A 9,217-nucleotide genomic window follows, 5' to 3' on the forward strand; every position below is an offset into this window, starting at 1 on the left:
CAATAATAATTGATGAAATATTTATTGTATCAAAATTAAAGAACAAATCAAGAAAACCACTTCAATGGTATCAAGCATTTGATGTAAATTGATAACAACAAATAATTCATTTTTATACCTTGACATAATAGATTTAGCTTTCCATGAAATTACTTTTGATCAAAACTAAAAACATCACTCATAATTTGGAAAATGAAAAATATATTGGAACTTAGAACTTTTATACACACTCACACTATATTTTAAAATGAGATAGAATGATTCTCAAGCTAGCACAAGGCCTCTATTTATAGGCCAAATGAGAGAAAGGGTCAAAAATTTTATTAATGCCATGTAGTTGTAATAGTAGTCTTTGTCTACTCCAACTTCAATTCCATGTCCCTTCTTTCAATGCTTTGTTCCACGACTTGGATCACCGAATTTGACTCTGCTCAAAACAGCAAACATGTGGGAAATTGTTTGTAGATGAATTTGGCTACTTGGTTCACCTCATTTGGTTAAATATTTAAATAGTTATGATTTGTTTACTATATGCAGGTCATGGTGAAAGTAAATTTGTCCTCTTTTTGCTATTTTCACAATTTGATCATCTTAACCAACTTTTTAGGCAATCATGTCTTCTGCAAAGTTGTAGATAATTTTTAAAGGATTCCAAAAATGTTTGAATCACCTCCATTTGAATTATCTAGCTTGTGTTATTATTATTTTACCAACACGTAGAAAACCTGAAAATAAAACATATTTTGTAAGACATTTAAATATAAACACACAATACTAAAATAACATAATTTTATAATTTTAATGAAACTTAAATTTTAAAATATAGGTTTTAACATATAATAAATTATTAATTTTAAGTTTCATCGCACCCCACACTATCTTATTACTAGTCCTTTAGTAATAAAATTTATCGAAAAATAACAACCTAGATTCTTTATTCCTTTTATATATTCAAATATACAAACATATTCATTTTAAAAAACAAACTCATATACCGATTTATATACATATATAAGATAATTCACACCACCCACCATAACATGTATAATATCGAGAATTTTTTTTGTAAAAACCTCAACTCCATATTCTTTCAGGTCAAATATTTAATGCATAGCTGATTTACACTCATGGAGTTCGAATGAATATTAACTCTCATTGAAAAAGGCTAATTATTAAAACAGACAATTAAATAAACTAATATTGAAAACAAAATAGGAAAATTTACAAAGAATAAAATCCCCTTTTTTTTCTTTTTTTTTTCATTTTTTCTTTATCTTTTTTTATTAACGTGACTGCAAAGTTTTACAATGACATAATTTTTTTTATCCAAATATTCTACCATAAATGTTTATATATATAAACATTTATATAACGGATACATTCGACTACATTTGAAACATATCCAACACAAACAAATCTTTTTGTTTTTTTAGAACATATTGATTGATGGATTTTTTTAAAACACATTTATAGTACATCAATCAATTCTAGAAAAAAAAACAATTACAATGAACAAAGAAATTTTCAGTCCGTTATTTATCTTTTTTTTTATAATTAATATTTTTTTTATAGGGGAGTTATATTCTTGTAATTNATATATATATATATATATATAAATTGGTACATATGAAAAACTAATTTTTCTTGTAATCTGTAATTTGTATATAATGAATATTAAAATATAGCGTATTGTGATTTTCCAATAATTATTAACTAATGCGCCTCAGGTGCATTTTACTGACACCTTACTCGTCATTGAACTAAAAATTATAATTATTATTATTACTATATATATGAATATATTTTTTTTAATTTTATATAAAAACAAACTAAGAGGAGAAGAAGAAGAAGAGATTTTTCATAACTTAAAGAGAAAAAAACAAATTAAAACATACAGTTGAATCACAAATTCAGCATCACATGAATTTTCTTTTCTTACTCTTGGATGTTGGCCAATTAAGTTGAGATAAGAATGGATCTGGTTCATGATTAAATCTTTGCAGTAAATCAATAAGTTCACCTTCACTTTAGTAGAAACTAACATCCTTCGCAAAGCTAATGAAATAAATCTCTGTTCCACAACATCATCAAGAAACGATAGCAGTTTATCATAATAATTGTTAACATTTAACAAACCAATCGGCTTATTGTGGATATTTAATTGTGCCCAAGAAACAGTATGAAATATTTCATCCAAAGTACCGAAACCTCCTGGAAAAGCAATGAGAGCATCTGAATGTTCAATCATTTGAGTAATTCGTTCATACACGTTGTCCACTTTCATTTCTTTTCCTATTGTTGGTCCAGTAAGACTGGCTAAGGTAATCAGAATAATGCCTAAGACTTCACTTCCACCTGCATACGCAGCTTTTGCAACTTTTCCCATGCGACCAACTTCACCACCACCATATACCAAATGAATCTTTTTTTTAGCAAGTGTTATTCAAAGCTTTTCTGCTACCTCTTCATAAATTGAATCTTTTCCTGCACTTGATCCACAAAATACACAAATATTTTTTATTTTACTTACCGTGGACGTCGACATGTTGAGAAATATGTTTTCTGCAATTGTTAAATCACAGCATATGAATTTATGAGCGTAACATGCCAAAAGTCAATATTTGAACAGAAAATTATTATTATTAAAAGAAAATTAAAACACATATATACAGCGTAGTTGTGATTGTGGCTCACATCTTCTTCTGATTTTACGTTCAGTAACGGCTTCAACGCCTTCTATGAGTCGAGGATATGCTTCTCATCCAATTTTCTTATAAATTGGCAAACAGAGTCTTTTAACGTTAGATTCCCGAGACGAAATTGTATATATATATTTACTTATCTAAACATATATGTGTTACTACAGTAGGATCTTTATAAGGCTGATTCCACCGTCCATATTGATATTCATCATGTTGAAATTGTCACCATAGTTTAAGAAGTTCATTTTGCACGTACCCACTAGAATGCGTATCAAGAACCTCTAGAAAATTATCCAAAGGCTCTTTACTCAGACCATTCTTAATGAATAAAATTTTATCTTCTCTATTTATTGATGTCATTCCAACATTTTTGCATTTCTCTTTACAAGTCCACCTTGTACACTTATGACATCCACCTATAAGTTTAGCTCTTCAGTTTTTGGCATATGTGCTTTTACCAAATCCTGGCATATGTCTTATTATTATTTCACTTGCTTCCCCAACCAATCGGACTTTTGCTTCAATTATCAAACGGATATCATTTGGTATGCCATATGACATCATCAACCTTATTCGCTCACATCTAGCTTTAAAAATTTTTTCAACGCATTATCAGGTAAACAAGCAAAATATTTACGAAGATTCACAATACAAGCATCCATGTTATTATTATTATTATTATTATTATTATTATTATTATATATTTGAATTATTTTGGGAAAACTGAAAAGAAACCGAATTAGATAGTCACTGAGTACCGTTATCCGCCACTTAACCGGGAAATGAACTAGAATCTGCAAAAACAAAATGAAAATATCAACCAACTATTGTGGATCATATAAAGGCATAAAATCATCATTAAGAATCTCATTTTCTATAAAGAGCTTAAGTCTTTGCCCATTGACTTTAAACACGTAATTATTTTTAGGATTTTCAATATCAACAGTACCATGAGGATAAAAAAATTTAACTATAAATGGTCCTGACCATCTCGATCTTAGTTTTCCTGGAAATAAATGCAAACGAGAATTATAAAGTAAAACTTTTTGTCTAATTTCAAATGACTTTCTCATAATATTTTTATCATGAAAGGCTTTAGTTTTATCTTTATAAATCTTTGAATTTTCATATACATCATTTCTTAATTCTTCAAGTTCATTTAAATGCAATTTTCTTAATTTAGATGCATCATCTAAATTAATATTAAATGCTTTAATTGCCTAATAAGCTTTATGTTAAAGTTCAACCGGTAAATGACAATGCTTACCAAAAACTAATCTATATGGTGACATCCCTAATGATGTCTTAAATGCAGTTCTATATGCCCATAATGCATCAGTTAATCTTAAAGACCAATCTTTTCGATTTGGATTAACTGTTTTTTCTAAAATTTGTTTTATTTCTCTATTGGCAAGTTCAACTTGACCATTACTTTGAGGATGATATGGGGTAGAAACTTTATGTGTAATGCCATATTTTCTTAACAAAGAAGAAAATTATTTATTTATAAAATGACTTCCCCCATCACTAATTATTGCTCTAGGTATTCCAAATCGACTAAAAATATTTTCTTTTAAAAATTTTATAACAACTTTATGATCATTAGTTCTACATGCAATTGCTTCAATCCATTTTGAAACATAATCAACAGCGACTAAAATGTACGTATATCCAAAAGAAATGGAAATGGACCCATAAAATCTATCCCCCAACTATCGAATATTTCAATAATTATGATTGGATTTAAAGGCATCATGTTTCGTTTTGAAATTGATCCCATCTTCTGACAGTTTTCACAAGATTTGCAAAATAAATGCGTATCTTTGAATAAAGACGGCCAATAAAATCCACATTGTAAGATTTTTGCAGCTGTTTTAATAGATGAAAAATGACCTCCACATGCTTGAAAATGACAAAATTTAATAACATTACTTACTTCATTGTCGGGTATGCATCGTCGAAAAATTTGGTCAGGACAATACCTAAACAAGTATCGATCATCCCAATAAAATTTTTTAACTTCTATCAAGAATTTATTCTTATCCTGTGAATTCCAATGAGAAGGCATTTTATTTGTCACAATAACATTTACAATGTTAGCAAACCAGGGCATAATAGTAGCATAAAGCAACTGATCATCTGGAAAATTTTCATTTATTGATATTTCATTATGAGATGATTCAGTCATTATTCTAGATAAATGATCGGCTACGACATTTTCTTTTCCTTTTTTATCTTTAATTATAATATCAAATTCTTGTAACAATAAAATCCACCGTATTAATCTTGGCTTAGCATCTTGTTTATTTGATAAATATTTTACGGTAGAATGATCAGCGTACACAATAGTAGTAGAACTAATTAAATAAGATCGAAACTTATCTAATGCAAATACTACTGAAAGTAATTCTTTTTCAGTAGTTGAATAATTTATTTGGGCACTATTTAAGGTTCTACTAGCATAATAGATTGCATACGGTTTTCCTTCTTTTCTCTGTCCTAACACAGCTCCTATAGCATAATCACTTGCATCACACATTAATTCAAATGGTAAAGACCAATCTGGAGGTTGCAAAATAGGTGATGTAATTAAAAGTTTAATAATTTTTTAAAGCATTTTCACATTTCTGAGTCTATTCAAATTGTGTATCTTTTGTTAAAAGATTCGAAATTGGTTTAGATATTATGCCGAAATTTTTTTATAAACCTTCTATAAAAACCTGCATGACCCAAGAATGATCGAACTTCTTTGACCGTTTTTGGTGATGTTAAATTAGCAATAACATCAACTTTGGCTTTATCAACTTTAATTCATTTTTCAGATATCACATGACATAACACAATCCCAGATTTAACCATATAATGACATTTTTCCCAATTTAAAACAAGATTTTTTTCTTCACATCGTTTTAATACTTCTTCTAGGTTTTTAAGACAATTTTTAAATGAGTTTCCAAAAACAGTTATATCATCCATAAAAACTTCTACAAATTCTTCAATCATATCACTGAAAATACTTAACATGCATCTTTGAAAAGTAGCCAGAGCATTACATAAACTAAATGACATTCTTTTAAATGCAAAAGGTTCGAAAAGACAAGTGAAAGTAGTTTTTTCTTGATCTTCTAATGATATAGGTATTCGATAATACCCCGAATACCCATCAACAAAACAGTAATAAGAATTTCCTGCTACTTTTTCTAGAATTTGATCTAAAAATGGTAGTGGGAAATGATCTTTTCTAGTTGCATAATTTAATTTTCTATAATCAATACACATACGCCAACTAGATGGAATCCTAGCTTGTAATAACTCTCCCTTTTCATTTTTTATAACAGTGATGCCTGACTTTTTAGGTACTACTTGTGTTGGACTTACCCATTTACTATCTGAGATTGGATAGATAATTCCAGCGTCTAATAGTTTTAATACTTCATTCTTAACAACTTCCTTCATATGTGGATTTAACCTTCTTTGTGGTTGTTGATATGTTTTAGCATTTTCTTCCAAATGAATTTTATGTGTGCAAATTAAAGGATTTATACCTTTTATATCTTTCAAAGTCCATCCAATTGCATTTTTATATTTCTTAAGTAATTTAATTAAATCTTCTTCTTGATTTGGTAGAAGAGTGGAAGAAATTACAACAGGAAATGTTTTATTTTCACCAAGAAATACATATTTCAATTCGAATGGTAAAACTTTTAATTCAAGTTTTGTATTATCATCTTTTTTAAAATTATTTTCAGACTCAAAACTTTCTATTGAAAAAACTTCAGATTGTTGATTTAAGTTTTCTTCTTGTATATTTTCTTCCATAATTGTTTCAATTTCATTATCATATTCATTTTCATTAATACTTGGTTGTTTACATAAATTGAACACATTAAGTTCTAGAGTCATATTTCCAAAAGACAATTTCATTATTCCATTTCGACAATTAATTAAAGCATTTGAAGTTGCTAGAAATGGTCGTCCCAATATTACTGGAATTTCATTATGTACTTCTATTGGTTGTGTATCCAAAACAATAAAATCTACAGGATATATGAATTTATCAACTTGAACCAACACATCTTCTACAATACCTCTAGGTATTTTGATTGACCTATCCGCCAGTAAGAGAGTAACAGAAGTGGGTTTTAATTCTCCTAAATTAAGTTTTTCATAAACTGAATAAGGAAGTAAATTCACACTTGCTCCCAAATCTAACAAAGCTTTTTTAATTTTATTTTCTCCAATAATACATGAAATTGTTGGACAACCAGGATCTTTATATTTTAAACTAGAATTATTTTGAAGAATAGAACTTACTTGTTCAGCCAAGAATGCTTTCTTCTTCACATGCAATTTTCTCTTCACAGTACATAAGTCTTTTAAAAATTTTGCATATGAAGGTACTTGTTTAATAGCATCTAATAATGGAATATTTATCTTTACTTGTTTAAAAACTTCATAGATATCAGAATCATTTTTTTGTTTTTTATGATTTGTTAATGCATGAGGAAATGGTGGAGGTTTATTTGATTCATTTACTATTTCAGATGATTTATCATTCAACATATTATTTTTAGAATTTAAGGTATCATCATTCTCAAAAGTATCAGGATTATCATCCTTACTCTTTGATTTTAAATGATCCTTGTTTTCATTACTATATGGATCATTAACTATTTTACCACTTCTAAGGGTAATAACAGATTTTATTTGATCAATTTTTTCATTTTTTAATTCTTGATTTTGATTTTTAGGATTAGGTTGAGGTTGAGATGGAAATTTTCCTTTTTCATGAATATTAAGTGCAGATGCAAATTTTGCAAGAGTTTCTTTCAAATCAGTCATAGATTGACTGTTTTGAATATTGATAGATTCTTGCTTTTGGATAAATGCATGAATTACATCTTCAAAGTTTTTTCTTGGAGGTGTAACATAAGGAATATAACCTTGATGATTTTGGTTATTTTGAAAATATTGTTGTGAGGGTTGTGCATTATTATCATTCCTCCAACTAAAATTAGGATGATTTTTCCATCCAGGATTATATGATGTTGAAAAAGGATCTAGTATTGGTTTTTTATAATTGTTAACATAATTTGCTTGTTCATGGAGACATTCTTTAAATGAAGGTAATGTTGGACAATCTTTTGTAGCATGATCATGTGTATCACATATATGACAAACAATTTCTTGAATACTTTTTAATTGACCACTCTTTTTCATTTCTAATGACTCAATTTTTCTTGCTAAAGATGCAAGTTTAGCTTGAATATCTATATCATCTTTAAGATTATAGATACCACCCCCATTTGTTGAATTATTGATTTTAGTTGTTGGTGGTTCTATTGTGCCTATATTATCCCAATTTTGAGCATTTTCTGCTAATGAATCCAAATACTCCATAGCTTCATTTGGGTTTTTATCTTCAAAAGTTCCATTACACATGAATTCTATCATTTGCCTATCTTTAGGTATTAGACCTTCATAAAAGTGAGAAACTATTCTCCATGTTTCAAAACCATGATGTGGGCATGTATTAAGTAATTCTTTATATCTATCCCAACATTGATAAAATGTTTCTCCTTGTTTTTGAGAAAAAGTAGTAATTTGTCTTTTAAAAGAGTTTGTTCTATGGGAAGGAAAAAACTTTTTGAGAAATTGTTGTTGCATTTCTTCCCATGATCTTATTGAACTTGATCTCAAATTTTGTAGCCATGTTTTAGCTTTATCTTTTAAAGAAAAAGGGAAAAGCTTTAATCGAACTATATCCATGCTACAATTTTGATCATTATAAGTGTTACAAACTTCCTCAAATTCTCTTAGATGTAAATATGGATTTTCAGAATCTAAGCCATGAAAATTTGGTAAAAGTTGAATAATTTGAGGTTTAAAGTTGAAATTAGATGCATCAGGAGGAAAAACTAAACAAGATGGGGCACTAGTTCTAATAGGGTTCATATGGTGCCTAAGTGTTCTTAATTGATCATGTTCTTGATTATTATTATTATTATTATTATTATTGTTATCATTATCTTGATTATTTGAATTATCATCCATGTTTAAATTATTTTCAGATACTCGAATAAGTCTACCACTTTTTTTTCGACTCCAAATACTCATACAAAAAAAAAACAAAATACTTATAAATAAAACATAATTAACAAATATAAACTTAATTTATACCTCCCCGGCAACGGCGCCAAAAACTTGCTACTACTTAAATTATAATTCACCCAAGTGTAGGTTGTCTGCAAGTAATATATTTCGTAAGTACGAGATCGATCCACAGAGAGGTTATTTTAAGTTTAAATTTATTAATTTATAGATTACCAAATGCAAGAACGAAGTTTACAAATTATAAATTTTGTCAAGGCTCGAGGATTTATTCTTGGTTTATGCAATATTGTTTAACTAAAAGTAAAACAAAGGAAACCACCATAAATAATGGTTCCAAGAAAATTAAATATTTAAACACACACCTAATATAATATAGTTCCCACTATAGAAAATACCGAATT

The 9,217-nt window shown here is 28.1% G+C and overlaps 1 non-coding gene across 1 annotated transcript; it reads left to right on the top strand.

Moving 5' to 3' along the window:
* The first annotated feature begins 8,214 nt into the window (after positions 1-8,214).
* Positions 8,215-8,325, top strand: LOC140983691 (small nucleolar RNA R71). Its single transcript, XR_012176483.1, has one exon. It is a non-coding gene; the product is annotated as a small nucleolar RNA R71 (small nucleolar RNA).
* Positions 8,326-9,217: the final 892 nt, after the last annotated feature.

The sequence above is a fragment of the Primulina huaijiensis genome, chromosome 8, assembly GCF_012295235.1.
Source record: "Primulina huaijiensis isolate GDHJ02 chromosome 8, ASM1229523v2, whole genome shotgun sequence".
NCBI lineage: Eukaryota > Viridiplantae > Streptophyta > Magnoliopsida > Lamiales > Gesneriaceae > Primulina > Primulina huaijiensis.